Genomic DNA, 19,762 nt, shown 5'->3' on the forward strand with positions numbered 1-19,762 from the left:
NGCGTGGTTGAAGGAGAGAACCCGCTCCTGCACTTGCCCTGATTTCCACGATGGAGCCAGGGCACTCTCCTCTCCTGCCCTCCAGCAAATACCTGTAAAAGAATTAAAAAAAAGAGTGCTTGCATCAGTGAGGCTGGGAAGCTGGAGGGTAGACAGATGTCAGAAAGGCCGGTAGATCGACACTAAGACGATCACTGACAAAGCATCTGGAATCCACCCACGTCAAGAAAATCGTCAGAAAGCTTCTTTCTGAGAAGTTTATAAAAAAAACTCGGTTACGACTTGCATTAGGTCATTGCACACTGAGAAGGTCGAGGGAGGTGCAAAAGGTTTCTACAGGTGAAAATAAGAAACCAGCACCGGTTTCATAGGCGGCAACCCATTTTGCAAGGAGAGAGCCCATGTGAGGATTCTTGGCTTTGTTTTAAACTCCCCCTCCGAGAATGAACACAAAAACAAGCAGCTCACCCTGCTCAGTTTTCTTTGATAAACAACTGTTGCAGTCCATGTAGAAACAAGCTCCCACGGCTCTTAACCAACACAGAGAGAAGCTTTAGTGGGGAAGTAGGTGCACCTGGTTAGGCATAAACACTACGCAAAACACTGCGCCAAACAGACATGAGATATAGAACCTTCTTGCAGCTAGGAGGCGACTTGGATGAGTTTCTGCCCAATGATTGGGCTGAGGCCAGAGGAGCTATACTTTTCCTTGTCTCCCCACCAGGCCCTGTGGGTCCTGAATCCCATTATACTCTGTGTGTGCGCCAAGCCTGCTTCCTGCGCTCACCGTTGGGAGGACTCTCTGGATTTGTCCTTAAGGAGACATCCACACCTTGAGAGGATCACCAATGTAAGGGAGGTTGGCCACTTCGCAGTCCGTGCAGGACATCCCGAGTCACCAAATTCTCAGCACAAAGATTTTTTATCCAAGGTCAAGCTGGGTGGCTGGTGGTGTGTGTGTGTGTGTGCGCGCGCGCGCGCGCAAACGTGGCATCGGAGCTGGCTGCAGCTGCAGCAGCAGCAGCAGCAGCAGCAAGCAAGCAAAGCAAAATAGCAGGAGAGGGTTTTTAAGGAGAAAGGAGGGAGTCTGTGCTAGAGTCACAATGTAAATACTCTGATATTATCTGGCACACATTACCGGGACTCTCAAAAAGTAACTGGCCAGAAATCTGAAAATTCGGAGAAACTTGTTTTTGTTTTCATAGTATGTTAGAATTCTATTTTGTATCATTGATGAATACACTGGATAGTTTTATGTTAACACAGGCTGAAGTCATCTGAAAGGATGGAATCTCAAGAAAATGCTTCCATAAGATGGGTTGTAGATAAGCCTGTAGGGCATCTTCTTAATTGATGGAGGAAGGCCTGGCCCATTGTGGGTGGGGCCATCTCTGGGCAGGTGGTCCTGGGTTTTACAAGAAAGCAGGCTGATCAAGCCAGTAGGCAGCACTCCTCCATGGCTTCTGCATCAACTGCTATTTCCAAGTCCTTGCCCTGTTTGGGTTTCAGTTCTGACTCCCTTTGATGATGAGCTATAATGTGGAAATGTAAGCCAAATAAACCCTTCCTCCCCAGGTTTCTTTGGTCATGGTGTTTCATCACAACTATAGTAACCCCAAGACAGTGTATAACTGAAGCAAGATTGGAAGAGGAGATGTGTTCCTAGGTACAGATCCCAAGGACAGTGCCATTGTTTGGGTTTCCCACTTCCACCTTTCTAATAGCTCCTGTGTGACTGGTGCAGGTGCAAAACATTTATGAGTTCACACCCGTGGTCTCTTCTGCTTTCAAACACATTGGCACTGGGTATCCTGTTACCGTCATTTCTCAAGCTATCCTAAAATCTCTAACAGGTAAACAACTGCTGAAAGGAGACAGGGTGAGCCTCCAAAAACCCATCCATCTTTGGATCTCTAAAGCAATGCCCTGAATGTTGAGTGACAGCCTGCCACTTACTTTCCTATCCCTCATACTCATTAGGATGACTCCTCCTGTAATCTGTTACTTTTAAACCCTTGTGGAACTTCAGTGGGAAAGTCCAGATGCCACCACCTTCCCCAGGGATGACTCATGATAAAAATACAGCTTACCCTGTGACATTCCTCTCAGGGACTACGCTGCATTTTAGAACACACTTCTGTCCCTAGATGAACCTCTGTTTTAACGCTGCATGGCCTCAGAGGCTGATTGAGATGTGTTACCCCTTCATCAAGACAGACATATTTAACCAATGTGGAAGGAGAATTACCTCAGTCTTCCCAGCCCCATTCTCCTGACCACTCCCTCCCCAACCTCTCCTGCATCATGCACAGTCCTCCACCTCCCCAACCTCTCCTGCACCATGCACAGTCCTCCACTTCCCCAGCCTCTCCTGCACCATACACAGTCCTCCACCTTCCCAACCTCCCCTGAACCTTGCACAGTCCTCCACTTGACATAAAAGAGAAAAAAAAATCAAGTTAGGCATTTTTCAAAGAAGACAATAAACTAATCTATGAAAATGTGCCCATCTCATAAGTGACCAAGAAAATGAGACCCAAAGCCCAATGAGTATACCTTACTCCAGTCCTCCATAAATAGCTAACCATCCTCAAATATAGAAAAGAGCTGGTGAGGCATGGAAAAAAGAGGATGCTTGCACAGTTTTGATGATTTAAATTATTATAGTCATTATAGGTACTAGTATGACAATTCCTTTAGAAATTTAGCAATAGAGAACATCNCCAGTCACGGGTTCATGTTTGCTCTGTTCATGGTAATGAATTNTTGTCTTCTGAGACACTCATATCTTCACATTCAAAATTATTCATAATAACCAAGTGTATTAGGGTTCTCTAGAGTCTCAAAACTTATGGATAGTCTCTATATAGTAAAAGAATTTATTGATGACTTACAGTCAGCAGCCCAATTCCCAACAATGGTTCAGTCGCAGCTGTGAATGGAAGTNCAAGGATCTAGCAGTTACTCAGTCTCACACNGCAAGCAGGCNAAGGAGCAAGAGCTAGACTCCCTTCTTCCAATGTCCTTATATTGTCTCCAGCAGAAGGTGTAGCCCAGATTAAAGGTGTGTTCCACCACACCCTTAATCCCAGATGAAAGGTGTAGCCCAGATTAAACGTGTGTTCCTTAAACTCGGAGATTTAATCTTCTGGAATCCATAGCCACTATGGCTCAAGATCTCCATACCAAGATCCAGATAAAGATCTCCAAGCCTCCAGATAAGGGTCACTGGTGAGCCTTCCAATTCTGGATTGTAGTTCATTCCAAATATAGTCAAGTTGACAGCCAGGAATAGCCACTATACCAAGATACAAAATGAAGCTACTGTCCATCAATGGACAGATGAAAACACAGCAGACATACATGGAACATTAATGCTACTCAGCCCTTTATAAAGAGGCTCTGTCACTTGCAACCACTAGAATGAAGAAGCAGAGAACATGAAGTTGAGTGAGGTAAACCAGCCACAGAGGGACAAATTCACCGACAATGTGCAATCTCGGTGTGCAGGAGGCAGTAGTGGAGTGGCTCACCAAGGGCTGTGGATAGAGTGGGACAACAACCTTGGTTATTTTGATTTAGTTAATCCATAATACAAGTAAATACAACAAATGCTAACCACAAGCCAGTAAGTAGGCATATTTTGAATGCATGTCCTGAAACTAGGAAAACTAGGAGGCTGTGGGTGTTTCCGTAGTGTAGTGGTCATCACGCTCGCCTAACACGCGAGAGGTCCCCGGTTCGAAACCGGGCGGAAACATGGTTGCTTTTGNTCACTTTCTCCTGTGCATTTAGACTCTCAGTTCAGCCATTACACTTTTGAGCAGTTAGAAGACATCAGTTTCAACCCTATGTTTTTAGTTTTGACTGATATGTTTTCGTGAACCCTAACCATGGCAAATATCTTGTATAAGGACTACTGGAGACACTTCACATTAAAGAAAGGACAAAAGAGCTTTTCTCTCCTCCACCTTGGGGGATTAGCTCAAATGGTAGAGCGCTCGCTTAGCATGCGAGAGGTAGTGGGATCGATGCCCACATCCTCCAATTATTATGTTATCTTGCGCACCACGAGTCGAACTCAANTTATGCTTTCTTCTCACATTCTAAGCCTAAACGTTAGTGCGCCCTTCTTCACCACATTTTCACTTTCCAGTTTCACAAATCCACATCATGTTGTCATGTGTTCATTTGACAAACGCTTCTGAGCATCTCAATTTGATTAACTCAACAGACACAAAAAACTTATTCGGTACAAACAGGTTCATTCAGGCTTTTCCTCTTAAACCACACCGTACTGTAGCATCGCGCACCAACCTCCACTCTGCCTGAGTGGGATGTAGCACCCTCCGAACAAGTCTCAATTTTCCATGTCTAAGTTCTGTAAAACACAAACACAAATACAAAAACAAACAACCCTGANAATCTTCCCTTAACCGCTTGCTGTAACTATTTGAGCCACCTGCCTGGGGTGTCTCAAAAGCTCTCCAGCGTCTACAAGTTCTCCTCGAGGAGTCTCCGGGTGATCAGGCTCTCCCAATCTCCAGCCCGCTGTGTGTTTTACGCGCACGCGTCTCAACGCGGGAATCCCTACACTGAATCAGCGGGAATCCTTCTCGCTGAGCTCTCCTCTCCGCCGCGCTGCCTGAGGAACATTTTTGTTTGTTTGTTTGTTTTTGTTTTTTTTTTATTTTTTTATTCCTTCCCTCTGCCAGGATCTCGCCTCTTCTCTTCCGTGATTTTTATTTTTGGTTCGCGCTAATTTCTTATGATTCTTTCCATTAGAGNGGCTCTATAACCTCTGCATCACACTTTATACAGTATTTGTCTTGCTTTGTATAATTAGAAGTTAAAATTAGGTCACTTGTCGAGTTTTCGTAGTGTAGCGGTTATCATGATCGCCTCACATGCAAGAAGTCCTCGGTTCAAAACCCAGCGGAAACATTTCTACTTTATGTTCCCAGTCACAGAAGAAGGTGCACAAAATCCAAAGATTAGCCCTGCCACCTGCTCGCCACTTCCACGAACACCTTTGTGTTCCAGGCGGCTGAAACATCCTGAAGTGGTCGCGTTTTCTAACCTGAGTCACTTCCTGTGGACTATCTGGATTCTACCTGTCCTTTGCTCCGGAATGTGAAACAAGGTCCTGGACTGCCCGGCCCCACCCTCCCAACACCACCTCCCCCCGGAAGAACGAAGCANCGTGCAAGCCTTGCCTGGCCCATCAGGACAAGACTCGTCCTAGTTAGTAGTGCCTCACAGCTGAGGGCCAAGTCTGAGGCCCCGGAACAGGGGACCAAGGGAAGTGACCTTTAGGCTACAGCTGGGTGAGGGTGAGAATAAATGAATGAATGTTGGGGCTGGGGGGTGGGGGGAAGGGGCAGTGCGAGGTAGGGGGCGGACTCCCAGTTCAGGTTCAGAGATAGACTCGGCAGATTTACCTCACTTGGTTCCTCAAGGTGAAGACTCTTCCAACCCATACAAGTAAGACAACAGCAGTGTCGGGGCACGCGGCTCTTTCGCAGGCTTCTCTGCTCGCTGAAGTGCTGGAACACACGAAGCCTGGTCAGGGCAAGGGGCCTGCTGCCTCTGGGTCTAGAGCTGAACAACCAATTTGCTCACTTGCCTCCAGAAGCTGTAATGGCAAGAACATACTCAGTTGCTCTTTCTCTGCAGGAGAATTTCCTCCTACAGCCTGGGCCTAAATGCCAACTTGGTCTGAAAACACCCTGGTGGAGTTCCAGGGGGATAGAACCCAGCTCTGGGATAGGAGACCATTACCAGGAGTCCAGTCTAAATCAAGGCTGTGGAGGTTGGGAGATTGGGTATTTGGAGTGTTAACGAGTGAGTTACTGTGCAGACCAGGCAGAGACAGGGGAGTTGGGGCAGAGGAAGAGCTCAGTATTTGATACTCAACCTCTGCTTCCCAGTTCAGGCCTTGACACTTCCCAACTCTGAGACCCTGAGAAAAACACTCAATCTACTTGAGCCTCTGTTGCATCTGGAAAGGGCAGATGTGGATAAGTCCTTAATTGTCCTTCACCGTGTTCCCTCCTTTTTCCTTGTCTTCCATCCAAGTACCTATTTGACTCTAGTTTATTCCCTCTGTGTCCCTCCATAGCTACTATCTTCTGTTCCCCCTTCCTTGGGGGACCCTCTCCTCCACCCTAGTTCTTTACTGGGTAGCTAATCTCTGTGTTTTTTCAGATCATAGCTCACATATCAAAAGCTTAAAAGCAAAATCCACATAAAAGATAGCATGTAATATTAGTCTTTTGCATCTGGGTTACCCCACTTGGATTAGTTTTTCTACCTCCATCCATTTAACTACACATTTCAGAATATCATTTCTCTTAAGAGCTGAATAATATTCCACTGTATAAATAAATTTTTCACATTGTCATATTCATTCATCAGTTAATAGGCATCTAGGCTGTTTCTAAATATTATGAATGAACCACCAACGGACATAAATGAACTGGTATTCTGTTGTAAGATACAGAGTTCTTTGAATATATACCCCAGAGTGGTACAAATGGATCTTATTGGCCTGTTTGTTTGAGACAGGGTCTCTGTGCACAGCCTTTGCTGCCCTGGAAGTCACTAAGTAGACCACCAGACTGGCCTCAAACTCACAGAGCTTGTCCTGCCTCCCAATTTCTGGAATTAAGGCATTACCACACCATGTCAGTTTTAACTAGATTTTGAGGTAGATCTATTCCCAGTTTCCAATTTCCATAGTGGCTGTACAAATTTGGACTCCCAGTAACAATGAGTAAGTGTTACCCACAATCTCACTACCATTTGCTTTATTGATCTTGGCCATTCTGACTCAAGTAAGACAAAATCTCAAAGTAGTTTGCATTTGCAAATTGTGTCTTGACCAAGCCAGCTCAGTTAATCAACAGGTTCTCCAGTGCAGGAGTGAGGATTAAAAAGAAAAAAAAAAAAAAAAAGACAGTAAAGACAAAATTGTAGCATGACCCCAGCCAGTTCTGAGGCTAAGGTAGGTTTATTTTTTCCCAAACTGCTTTTATACCATTTTAATTACATGCAAGTAGTAAGGACAGTTCTAGGTTGAGGAATAAGCAAAACAATAAACACAAATAGTCAAGGAGCAAGCAAAGCAATAAAGAAAGTCCCACGATCACACCCTTGATCACTGTTTTCTAAGGGCTTATCAGGATGACCAAGATATCTGAGCCTACTTCCTCCCTATCCTAGCCCAAAGTCAGATTCCTGCCTGAAGCACATTTCCTGTGCTTGGCCAATGTCAGATTCCTGCCAAGAGGCCCCAAAAGCTCTCCACAGTGTCTTTCATTTTTTGAGAACCTTCTGTTTAGTTTCATGTCACTTTAAAATAGGGTTATTTGTTTTCTTGATGTCCAGTTTTTGTTCCAGTTTTGCTTAGTTCCTCATATATTGTACATACTAACCCACTGTGAGATGCATAATCATAAACAACATTCCCCATCCTGTAGCCTGCTGTTTTGCCAAATGACGGTGCCCTTTGCTGTACAGAGGTTTTATTAATCTTACTGCCTTGCTGTCAGTGTCCTGTTCTGAAAGTCCTTTCCTGAGACAATGAATTCAAACCTATTCCCTACTCTGTAATCTATCAGATTCTGGGTATCAGGAGTTAAGTTTTGTGGATGGTGATAGATGTAGATCTATTTTTATTCTTGTATATGCACCTGTCCAGTTTGTCAAGCACCATTTGTTGGAAATTCTGTCTTTTCTCCATTTTGTGTTTTTTACTTCTTTGTTAGCAATCAGTTGTTCATAGGTGTGTGAGCTTACGCATGAATCTTCATTTCAATTCCACTGATCAACCCATCTGGTTTTGTGTGGACACCACACTGTTTTTATTACCATGACTTCATAATACAACTTAATATCTGGGTGGTGATATTTTTAGCAGTTCTTTTATCATTTAGCATTATTTTAGCTATCCTGAGGTTGGTTTTTGTTTTGTTTTGTTTTGTTTTGTTTTAATGTAATAAACTTAAAAGATTTTTTCAATTTCTATGAAGAACTGTGTTGGAATTTTGATGGGTATTGCATTAAATCTGTAAATTGCTTTTGGCAAGATGTCCATTTTCACAATATTAATCCTACCAATCCATGAGCATGGGAGGCCTTTCCATCTTCTAGTGTCTTTTTCCAGTTTATTTCTTCAATATCTTAAAGTTTTTATTTACACACTTTCACCTCCTTAGAGTTATTCCAGAATATTTTCTTTGAGATATTGGGAAAGGTATTGTTCCCCTGATTTCTTTCTCCATTTGTCATTTGTTTGTAGGAGAGCTGCTGTTCTTTATGTTAATTTTGTTTTCAACAGTGACTGAAACTTTATCAGCTATAGATGCAGTCTTTAAGGTCTTTTCTGTATAAAATCATGTCATCTACACATAAAGATATGTTGACTTTTCCTATTCATATCCTTTTGATCTGCTTGAGTTTTATGGTCTTGTTAAGACTTCAAATAGTACATTGAATAGAAAGAGGGGGCATTCTTATCTTGTTTCTGATATTAGTGGAAAAGCTTTAAGTTTCTATTTAGGTTAATGTTGGCTGTGGCGTGCTGTAAATTGAAGTGTACTGAAGGGTGTGTTTTGCATCCCTGGTTTCTTCAGGACTTTTATCATGAAAGGGTGCTGGATTTTCTTCACCTAATCAATGAAGGTATTTCTTGTCCTTAATAGTCCATCTATGTGGTGCATTATATTTACTGATCTGCATATATTGAACCACCCTTGTATCTCTGGAATGAAGCCAACTTTGATCATGGTACATAACCTTTATATGTTCTTGGATTCAATTTGCAAACCTTTTATTGAGAATTTTCTGTCTATGTCCATAAATGATATTGATTTGTAAATTTTTTGTTGGGTCTTTGCATGGTTTTGGCATTGGGATAATACTACCTTTGTAAAAGGTAGTATTAGTGTTATTTCAGTTGCTATTTTTGAAATAATTTGAGGAATGTTGTTTACTCTTCTTGGAAGGTTTGGTAGAATTCTGCTCTGAGTCCATCTGGGCCAGGGCTTGCTTTTTTTTTGGTGGGGAGGGACTTACTTTTAGTAGAGGTTATAGGTATGTTTAAATTGCTTATTTTATCTTGAATTAACTTTGGTAGATGATACATATCAAACTTTTCATCCATTTCTCATTGGCGTTCCAATCTGGTGGGATAGAGATTTTCAAGGCGTGTCCTTGTGATCCTCTGAGTTCCCTCAGTCTCTGTTGTAATGTTCCCATTTTCACTTCAGCTTTTGTTATTATAGATCATCTCACTGTCTTTTAATTCATTTTGCTAAAATATTGCCAATCTTACTGATTTTCTCAAAGAACCAATTCATTCGATTAACTCTTTGTATTATTTCTGTATGTGTATTTGCTTGTTTCTATTTCATTGACTTCTTTCTGGAGTTTGATTACTTCTTGCTGTTTTCTCTCTCAGGCTGTTATTCCTTCTTGTTGTTCTAGAGCTTTCAGGTGTCACTAAGTTACTGCTGTGAGATCACTCCATGTGTGTGTGTGTGTGTGTGTGTGTGTGTGTGTGTGTGTGTGTGTGTGATAACTGATTAGTGTTATGAACTTGCCTCTTAGAACCACCTTCCTTGTGTCCAGTGTGTCTGCGTATATTGTATTTGTATTTCCATTCATTTTAAAAGGAGATTGCTTCCTTGGTTTCATCCTTTTACCCTGAGATGCTGTCTATCTTTGATGATGAGATTTATTTCTTAAGTTCAGTAGAAAGAAGGATTCTGTTTTCTTTTTTTTTTTGGTTTTTTCGAGACAGGGTTTCTCTATATAGCCCTGGCTGTCCTGGAACTCACTTTGTATACCAGGCTGGCCTCGAACTCAGAAATCCGCCTGCCTCTGCCTCCCGAGTACTGGGATTAAAGGCGTGCGCCACCACGCCCGGCTAGGATTCTGTTTTCTAATCTGTTAGTCTGTTATCAACGATCTCTGATATCTGTTGTTGTGGTGTGAGGTTCCCCCCTCTCTTTTGCTTTACTTACTGTTCTGGGATTATTTGTTTCCTGTGTCTATTTGGATGTGGCTAATCTCATCCGAGTGAAGTTTTCCCTCTAATGTTTTTTGTTTTAAATTTCTCTCAATTGTCTTGTAATCTGTTGATGAGGGTTACCTTTGAGGTTTTGTTTGACATCCAAATTTTCTATGTCCAGTTTTAGTTCAGTTTAGGTTTTCTTTAGTGATTCTATTTCTGCTTTCCTGTCTTGAGATGCTGTTCTTATCGCATTGTCTCAGGGTCTCTATTGCTATGAAGAAGCACCACGACCATGGTAACTCTTATAAAGGAAAGCATTTAGTGGGAGATGGGATGCAGTTCAGAGGTTTAGTTCTTTATCAGGAAGGGGGAGCTTGGCAGCACTCGGTCAGACCTGGTGCTGGAGATGCTGAGAGTTCTATTTTTGGATTAGCAAAGGAGCAAGCAGAGAGTGTGTGCCATTAGGCCTGGCTTGTGCTTCTGAAACCTCAAAGCCCACTTTCAGTGACTCAGTTCCTCCAATAAGGCCACATCAGCTCCAACAAGGACACACGTCCTAATTCTTTCAAAGAATGCCTTATGAGCTTATCGAGACCACTTCCGTTCAAACTACCACATTCATTTAATTGTTTGTGTTTTTATACTTTTCAGTTAGGCATTTTTCTTATCTTTTTAAAGGTTAAAGTCCTTAAACACATTCATAATTACTATTCTAAAGGCCCTGTCTTACACTTTTTTGCATATATTGCATTTCTCAAGGCCTGTGTCAATGGGGTTACTGGCTTCTCGGGAAGGCGTATTGTCTTGCCTGTCCATCTGGCAGAGAAGCTATGATGCTTGAGGTGTTTCTTGGTGAAGTTATCTGTTCCTGTCTTTATTGGGTGGGTGTCCTGTTCTTTGGTTGCTGTCGCCCACTCTGGATCCTTGGCAAGTGTGGTGGCCGTGGGGTTCCTGGTAAAGAGGGATCCTGTAGCTTGCTGAGTGACACAAAGGAATGAGGAAAGAATCAGAGGGAAAGTGGGAAAGAACTAGTGGATTCCGGTTGGCACTGGTTCTCACAGGGTCTGGAGGTCGAGTCTGGTCGGGGCTCCCGCAGGCACATTTAAAGAATGCTTGTGTTTACAAACATTGAGTCCGAACCTTTTCTGTGAGACCATCTTTGGGCCCCCTCTCCCCCCCTTAAACTGAGCTGCTCGGTCTGCCATTCTGGAATTTTCCCCATCTTTGTCCATCTTTTACCCATTCTACGCCATAATAGGGGTTTTTCCTTCGTTTCACCGACAGGGAGCTACGCGGCACTGCCGCCGCCAACATCGTGAGGACAAAAACTCCATTCAGCCTGAGTGGAACCTGGCCCCCTCCCTACTAGTCTCAATTTTCCATTTCTAAGCGCTGTGACAAATTGAGCATCTTCCCTTAACATGATGCTGTGACTATTTGAGTCACGCGGATCGTCGCTCAAAAGCTCTCTGGTATCTACAACGTTCTCCTCGAAGTGTCTCCAGTTGATCAGACTCTTCTGTCCTCCTCCCTTCTCTGGGTTTGACTCGTTAGAGATTTCCCTGGGATGCACTGATGAGTCTTCACTCCTACAACAAGCTTCTCCCTTCGCTGAGCTCTTTCCCTTTCTCACTCCGTGGAAGTCACAACTTCCTTGTACAGGATGTCGCCTGACCAATGTGGCTTTTTAATCTTTGGTTTGTTTGCATTGTAGTTTTCAGATAAGAATTTAGCAAATTTACTCTATCTTGGTTAGTAACGGATAGAGGTAGAGGGTTGGAGGGTTTCCGTAGTGTAGTGGTTATCACGCTCGCCTCACACGCGAGAGGTCCCCGGTTCGAAACCGGGCGGGAACAGTATTACTTTTCTCACTTTCCCTTGTGCTTTCAGAGTCTCAGTTCATTCCCTACACTTCTGGGGAGGTAAAACAATCTCAGTTCTATGGTTTCGGCCGTCACTGTTATGCTTTCCTGAGTCCTAGCTATACCAGGTACCTGCGTAATGCTAAGTGGAGACTCTCAAGCATAAAAGACTGTACAAAAAATTTCCTATTATGTCGGGGGGTTAGCTCAAATGGTAGAGTGCTCGCTTAGCATGTGAGATGTAGTGGGATCGATGCCAGTTATTTTCAGAGCATGTTTCCAGTGAAAGCCTGACAATCTGCTTTTCCAATTTTGGAAATTAGAGACTTATAAAAAAAAAAAGTCTTACACTTTTGCTCCCTTCAGCACACACTCGCTTGCCAGTTTCTCATACCCACTTCATGTACTCCTAAGTCTGTGCATTTGATAAAAGTTTGTCTCAATTTGTTCTTTCACTCCACAGACACTGGGTCAGAACCTCTTCTGTGCCACCACACATATCCATAGCTTCTTTTTATTTTTATAAAACACAACAAAGGGCAGTTGTAAGTGAACCTGCTCACTCAGCCCAGAGGGGCTTGTTTAGATGAATCCCAGGCTTTAAAGTATGTAAGAACTGGAATGTAGTAGGTTAGTGGCATGGTTCTTGCTTAGCATATAAAGCCCCAATTCAATCCACAGCACTTTAACTAAACTTCGGAGAAATATCTGAAACATCTGACTTAACATTACATCGTCTTGATATTTGCCTTCTATAATGTAACAGAGAAGCTCACTAAATGGATCGTTGTAAACGCCAAAACACAGACCTCTGCTAGGCTCCCTGGGAATGCTGGGAGAGACAAAACTCAGGTTCAGAAAACTGTTCAGAAAGATCTCGGCTGGAAGATCCTTTGGACCTCACCAAGCAGCTGGACATTGATGAAGGACTTGGGGTTCTGAACCCGACGTTCCTCCGTTCAGTGTCTCTAGATTAACAGAAGGCAGAAAACAGAAATGAAGGTACAGCCAGAGGCCAGGACTGGGGTTTCCTGGTAGCATTACCCAGCCTTCTAATGCACACAGCTTTGCAGGAAGTCTGTGTGAAGTCAGTGTGACTGGAGAGGAGCCACACTGTGGAAACGTGGCAAGGAGAAAGACCCAGGTACTCACTGCTGTTTCCCACTGCTTCCAGATTGATTCCTTCTGGTTCTCTACGAACTATGAAGTGTGCTTCAGGACACTAAACCACAAAATAAGAACGCAGCTAGACGGCACAGATCAATCAAAAGAAAACACAGTCAAGGTTGGTATGCCTTACACAGCTATACGGAGTAGATCTATGTCACAGTCGCTTCATCTTTTATTTTGAAGGCAAAGCATAGTAGCTAAAATGTATATGGCCCGTACGGGGATCGAACCCGCGACCTTGGCGTTATTAGCACCACGCTCTAACCAACTGAGCTAACCGGCCAGACGCGAGGCTTACCCCTACGACCTCTACAGATATTTGATGATAAAGTTGACAAAGACTTTCGTCTTCTTTTTCTAAATTTTAAGATTTTCTTAAAGATGTAAAGATGTACAAACCCTGCCTTTATCTAAGTAGAAAGTTTCTATAAACAGAAAGAAAATTCTATACGACAGCAACAAATGTCACCTTGCACTCACTCAACTCAACTCGGTCTGTACGACCCACAGAGACTCGCCCTACAGTCCAGTCCACTCGCTCAGTCGACGCACAAACTGCAAGCCGGCTGTAATCTGGCCGAGACCGAGTTCCGCAGCCCACTTCTTCCTCTTACCCACAAGTGACTATTTGAAGTCTTGCCAATTTTAGTCAATTTCAGAAAACAATTCTCCAAAAACATTCAGATAATGCGGAGGGTGGCAGGCCGCCTCCAGATCAAGTCTCTCTACTGCACTGCTAGCTAGTGGCGGGGATTCCGGACCAGCGGCTCAGGAGAGGCAGGGTATTTTGTTCCCAGAAGATCTGCGTTGCTCCGGGCCGCCGGGACGTGGTCTCTCCGGACACTATCGCGGTCCGTGGAGTCACTGCGTATTGAAAAGAGTGGAGGACCAGCGCGCCCTAGTCTGTCTCAAGGACGAGTCCTCTCGGCTCTTCCACGCCTGTCCTGGGTCTCAGTGATGCCAAGCTCCTCTCAGCTTAAACTGTAGCTGTTCCAGAAGTTTTGGGGATCCCGGGACTTCGTGGCGGTTTTTATCTGCCTCAGTGGGAACCGGAAGAGGAGACAGGGATGCCCTCCGAGTCATTCGGTCTTTCTTTAATGAAGTCGCAAAGGAGTTGGGAACTTGGGATTCTGAAGTGAATATTTTCGGGTCGACCACTCTTTGGTGACAACGATTATCTGTGACTCCGAAGTCTCCCGCAATCTCCAAGTCTGTAACTGAAGAGGCCAGCGTAGCACATCAGCCTACATGTATAGTCGTTTGTTCTTCGGGGGATCTTTCGTTGGAAAGGCACTCTTGGTCCTTTTCTCCAGGGACCCTCAGAGCTCTAGTCCCCTAACTGGTAGCCTTACTGTGGCAACAACCACAAAAGTAGATACGAACAAAGGAGGATTTTTAAGAGCGCGACGCGTGGGGCCTGACACCGCTCCTTGAAACGTCACAAGCCTCTGCACTAAAACTGCTTTTACCGCCAGGCCATCAGGACCCTAGGTTCCCCGACTGCCAGTCCAAGAGCTCTGCTGGGGTTTTGATTTCACCAATTCCCTGTCCCCGCTATTGATCCAGTAATTCACCAAGGTTAGAAAACCTGTGTGTGTGCGAGGGAGGTTGTCTCAGGAAATCCTTGTCTCACAGGCCCCTTGAATTGCATATCAGACTCGATTATCCAAACTACTGAGCCTCTGCCAAAGTGCGGCTCTTAGGCAACGTGAGCTTAATTATGACATTTTAGCAGGGTAGTGAATTTCTTCCAGAGAAGGAGAGTTTGACCCCCAGAATTAAAAATAAAATAATTTTTAAAAAATACCAAGTATGTTGGGCTGTGCTTGTAATCCTTAGTCTTGAGAGGCACAGACGGGGGCTATTCAGAAAGTCACAGGCCAAAGAGATACTACTATCCCAAAACAAAAACAAAAATAACAAACCCAGACCACCAATAGGGACCGGCTAGCCTCTTAAATGTGCACACATGTATACAATAGAGTGAAAATATATTTATACCTTTTTATCTTGGGCTTAAAATTTAAAATTATGTTATGTGTGTGTGTTCATGCACATGAATACAAATGCCTAAGGAGGCCAGAAGAGGACATCCCATTCCTTGGAGCTAGAGTCGCAGGTGTTTCTGAGCTGCCTGATTGGGCGCTGGGAACCGACTCTGTTTCTCTTCATGAGAAGGCTGTGCTCTTAGCCATCACTACAACATAGTTGTACAATTGTAACATCGGTCTCTGTTCAAAGAAACTGCATGAGACTCTGGGTTAATCACCAGCCATGTGACTTAGCTCACTTACCTAGAGCACAGCCAGAGTGCTGCAGAGGCTCTTGGGTTCCTAAAGGGCTGGCTGCCTTCAGGAGCTTCTGCAGGTCCCCGCCCCTGCCCTTACCATCTGTGTCTTTCCCCATCCCATCTCATGCAATTGACTAGACTCCTCTCAACTATGGGATGTGACTCATAAAAGGAGACATGCTCTATTAATTACATGATTCCATACAACCATTCTATCCTATTCTTAGCAGATAGATTCATAAACTAGGGTCCTCAAGGTTGTCGCCCCACCCCTACCTGTCACATAAAGTTTCATGGAAGCCACCTGCTAATGTCTGTACCCATTAGTCACTTTGAGGAAAATGCCCTCCGACTAGCGACGTTTCTTTCTTAGATAATGGTTTTTCAGACACTGACTCTGTTCACCCTTTTCTGAAGCTACACTCTCCAAGGTTTTTAAGTTACCTGGGGAAAAAGTTACAAACCTCAGCACTGTTCTAAGACTGAACTTGAGAGTAAGAATGTAAACATCATTCTTGATGCTATTCCGTATACTAGGTGGGTGCCTCCTGTGGTATTCCTTAAATGCCTCTGAGAAGTAAACTGTTTTTTGTTGTACAGCAAATTTACATAGTTCTGTTTGGGGTTTGTAGCAGATTAAAAGCAGATCACATATGGCCCTCACTGTCGGGGGTCATATCCGAAGACCTTGGCATTATTAGCACCACCCTCTAACCAACTGAACTAACTGACCAACCGAATGACAGCTTTCTACCTAACCCTATAGATATACAACATGTACTTGTCAGTTGTTTTTGTTTGTTTGTTTGTTTGTTTTTTTTCCCCAGAAAGATTTTGCTGAAGGGACCCTGTTATAGCTGTCTCGGATGAGGCTATGCCAGTGCCTGGCAAATACAGAAGTGGATACTCACAGTCATCTATAAGATGGAACACAGGGCACACAATGGAGAAGCTAGAGAAAGCACCCAAGGAGCTGAAGGGGTCTGCAAACCTATAGGTGGAACAACAATATAAACTAACCAGTACCCCCAGAGCTCGTATCTCTAGATGCATATGTAGCAGAAGATGGCCTAGTTGACCATCAATGGGAAGAGAGGTCCCTTGGTATTGCAAACTTTATATGCCCCAGTACAGAGGAATGCCAGGGCCAAGAAGCAGGAGTGGGTGGGTAGAGGAGCAGGGCGGAGGGAGGGTATAGGGAACTTTCAGGATAGCATTTGAAATGTATATAAAGAAAATATCTAATAATAAATAAATAAATAAATAAATAAATAAGAATTTTCATTTTGGGCTGGAGAGATGGCTCAGTGGTTAAGAGCACCAACTGCTCTTCCAGAGGTCCTGAGTTCAATTCCCAGCAACCACATCATCTCAACCATCTGTAATGGAATCTGATGCCCTCTTCTGGTGTGTCTGAAGACAGCTACAATGTACTCATATATGTAAAATAAATAAATAAATCTTTTTTTTTTTTAAGAATTTTCATTTCTCTTGCCTTTCTTTACTTCGATTTTCAAGATTTCTTGAAGCTGGAAATTTTTATGAACCTCGCGTTGTTCTAACTAGAAAGTTTCTCTGAGCAGAAAGAAAATTCTGACAAATATCTCGTTGCAATGATTCCTGACCAGTTTGTGGAACCCAGAGATACTGGTCACAGCACAGTCTACCGGCTCAGTAGTCATACAGACAAGCCGCTCTCTGGCCACAACGGAGTTCGCCTGTTGCACAGTTCTCCTCGTTGCCCCTACGTGACAATTTGATAGCCTTTCCTATTTTTACTGAATTTCGGAAACCTCCCGCCAAAAACATTTGGGTAACACAGTGGGGTTGTCCATGCTCATTCCGTCCTCCTTTAATGAAGTAGCGAAGGAATCAAAAACTTGAGATTCTGAAATGAGTATTTTCAGGTCACCCAAGAAATACTTACGTCTGGCACTTACGGTCTGAGCATCTCCAGAGCCTAGGCGACCAAAGGGACAAACCCAAGGCGATTCACACGGGGTCGGACAAAGCCAGCGTTGACCACTACAGGACCCGATGCCTGGATTTCCCTTCTACCAGGATAGAATGACCCAGCTTGAAGTCTCCTCATCCTGACGTCTAAGGCAGCCACTCATCGCTGAGACAAGGAACTTTGGTGACAACGAATATCTGTGACTCCGAAGTCGCCCTCAACTTCCGAGTCTGTAACTGAGGAGACCAACGCAGCGCATCTGCCTCCACCTCCCAGACGTTTGTTCTTCGGTGAAAAGACGCTGTTCTGCCGTTCTTTTATGAAAAGACACCGTTGGTCCTGTTCTCCAGGGACCCTCTGAACTCCAGTCCCCTAACGGGTGGTCTTGCTGTGATGACAACCACAAAGTAGACCGAACAAAGGAGGATTCGAAAAAAGCGCGACGCGTGAAACGTCACGCACAGCTCCTAGAAACGTCACAAGCCACTGCACCACACTAAACTCAAAACTGCTTTTACAGCCAAGCTGTCTCCGACGGCCGGTCCACAAGCTCTGCCGGGTCATTTCACACTGTCAGGGATATTGATTCAGTACCCATCCAAGGTTAGAAAACCCGTGAGCGCACAGCTGAAGAGCACCTTACAAAACCTCTGAAGTTAACCTCGGAAATCCTCGTCCTACATGCCCCATGAATTGCGTCTCCGACTGGATTATCCAAACTAGTGAGCCTCTGCCTAGTGTGCACAGCGAACTTGGGCACAGCGAGCTTGATTACATTTCAGCAGGGTAGTTAACTTCTTTGGGTAATGTGGGGAAATGGAAATCTCATTCACTGACCTAGAATGAGAGGGAAGAAATGAGTGCCGGCATCATGCTCTTTATGTCCTTCCCTCTCCAATCTGTGTCGTGGAGTATTCACCACAGAAGACTTCTTGGACATGAATTTCAGCCAAGTCTTCATTAGCCGGCAGTGACCACGCTGAGTTTCAGGATCCAAGTGTAGCACCGAACCTTTCACATGGTGGGCCTTTAAGCACAAAAACCATGTCATGGGTTGACATACTTCAGTTAACAAAAACAGCCAGAAGCAGAACTACAAAAGCCAAAAGGCAAAGTTTTAGAGCCTTTTCCAGAAGTATGGACTTTGATTGATTAGGTCTGTTTTTGTTTTAGCAGGCAGTGCTGTCTACATGTTGAGTTTTTGTCCTGAATAGTACTTCCACCATGGAGTCTGTTGTGCTAAGGACTGGGGGCCTACTAAGGTCTGGAGCCCTATTATAGCCCTAGACTTCCATGGGCATTGTCCTCTGGTAAGTATCTTCAAGTAGGGTGTATTTGCTGGTTAAAAAAGCAAATAAAAGTCATACATACATACATATCTTTTATATTAAAATATAAATAATAGCTGGGTGGTGGTGGTACATGCTGTTAATCCCAGCACTTGGTAGGAAGAAGCAAGCAAATTTCTGTGAGTTTGAGGTCAGCCTGGTCTACAGAGGGGACTTCGGGACAGCCAGGGCTATAAAAAGAAACCCTGTCTCAAGAAAAAAATTAAAATAAACAGTTTATATATACACATGTGTACATGTCTGCTCATGTGTAAAGACCAAGAAACAACATGCCCTTCTTAAGTCGCCATTGGTGTTTTGATTTTTGTTTGGGGACAGTATTCCTTTGGCCTGTAAAATGCTGACTAGGCTAGACTAGTCCAGGGAACCCCAGGCACCGTCCTGTCTCTGCCTGTCTACAGTCAGGACTACAAACACAGCCCACTACATCAGCTCTTCTCTTTTCCTTTTGTTTAAATTTTGAAGATCAAACTTGGATCTAAAGAATGGCTTGCGTTTTCCTAAGTGAGAGTATGTCTGATGAGCAGAGTTACAAGCCTGGCTCTCTTACCCAGCCTCTTCCCAGATGATTCCCTGCTCTCTTCCTTCTGAAAGCCTGACCTACACTCATTCCTAAGCTTCCTGAGCAGAGTTTGTGAATATAAATAAGACAAAGGTTGTCACAGGCATACTTCATCAATGGCACCTCTTGACTCGATTTCCAAGCCATTTCCCACCTTATATTCACAGGCTGAAGTCTGGCTTTCTGACAAAATACTAATTTTTTTTTTTTTACTGAGTCCCTAAAGAATTCTAAACCTAAGTATGCAAGTGTCCTTTAGAAAATTACTATCTTTTGGATACACATATTCACACACACACACAAATTTTGTTTGCTTTTTTCGACATATTTTATATATCTATATTATATAAGCAATATATTTTAATATCTGTATATATTGTTTTGCTCATTTAAATTTCTGTAGATGTTATGTGTACTTGAGAACATGTGAGTGCAAATGCCTACGGCGGCCAGAAGAAGATATTGGATTGCCCTGACTAGATGCTGGGAACCAAACTCCGTCCCTTTGCAAGTGTGTGCTCTCAACCACCTCTACAATGTGGTTTTAAATTATAACA

At 43.8% G+C, this 19,762-nt stretch overlaps 1 long non-coding RNA gene and 5 other non-coding genes across 6 annotated transcripts; 4 read left to right on the forward strand and 2 right to left on the reverse strand.

The window, feature by feature from the left end:
- The first annotated feature begins 3,687 nt into the window (after nt 1–3,687).
- Trnav-aac lies at nt 3,688–3,760 on the forward strand. Its single transcript has one exon. It is a non-coding gene; the product is annotated as a tRNA-Val (tRNA).
- A 214-nt stretch (nt 3,761–3,974) lies between these two features.
- On the forward strand, nt 3,975–4,047 carry Trnaa-agc. The gene has a single exon. It is a non-coding gene; the product is annotated as a tRNA-Ala (tRNA).
- Nucleotides 4,048–4,293: 246 nt separating this feature from the next.
- LOC110308580 lies at nt 4,294–17,697 on the reverse strand. Its single transcript, XR_002379575.1, has 3 exons — nt 17,268–17,697; nt 5,442–5,635; nt 4,294–4,381 (listed from the first exon to the last, which is right to left on the reverse strand). It is a non-coding gene; the product is annotated as an uncharacterized LOC110308580 (long non-coding RNA).
- Trnav-cac lies at nt 4,872–4,944 on the forward strand. The gene has a single exon. It is a non-coding gene; the product is annotated as a tRNA-Val (tRNA).
- Trnav-cac lies at nt 11,802–11,874 on the forward strand. Its single transcript has one exon. It is a non-coding gene; the product is annotated as a tRNA-Val (tRNA).
- Trnai-aau lies at nt 13,260–13,333 on the reverse strand. Its single transcript has one exon. It is a non-coding gene; the product is annotated as a tRNA-Ile (tRNA).
- Nucleotides 17,698–19,762: the final 2,065 nt, after the last annotated feature.

This window comes from Mus caroli, chromosome 13 (assembly GCF_900094665.2).
Source record: "Mus caroli chromosome 13, CAROLI_EIJ_v1.1, whole genome shotgun sequence".
NCBI classification, from domain to species: Eukaryota; Metazoa; Chordata; class Mammalia; order Rodentia; family Muridae; genus Mus; species Mus caroli.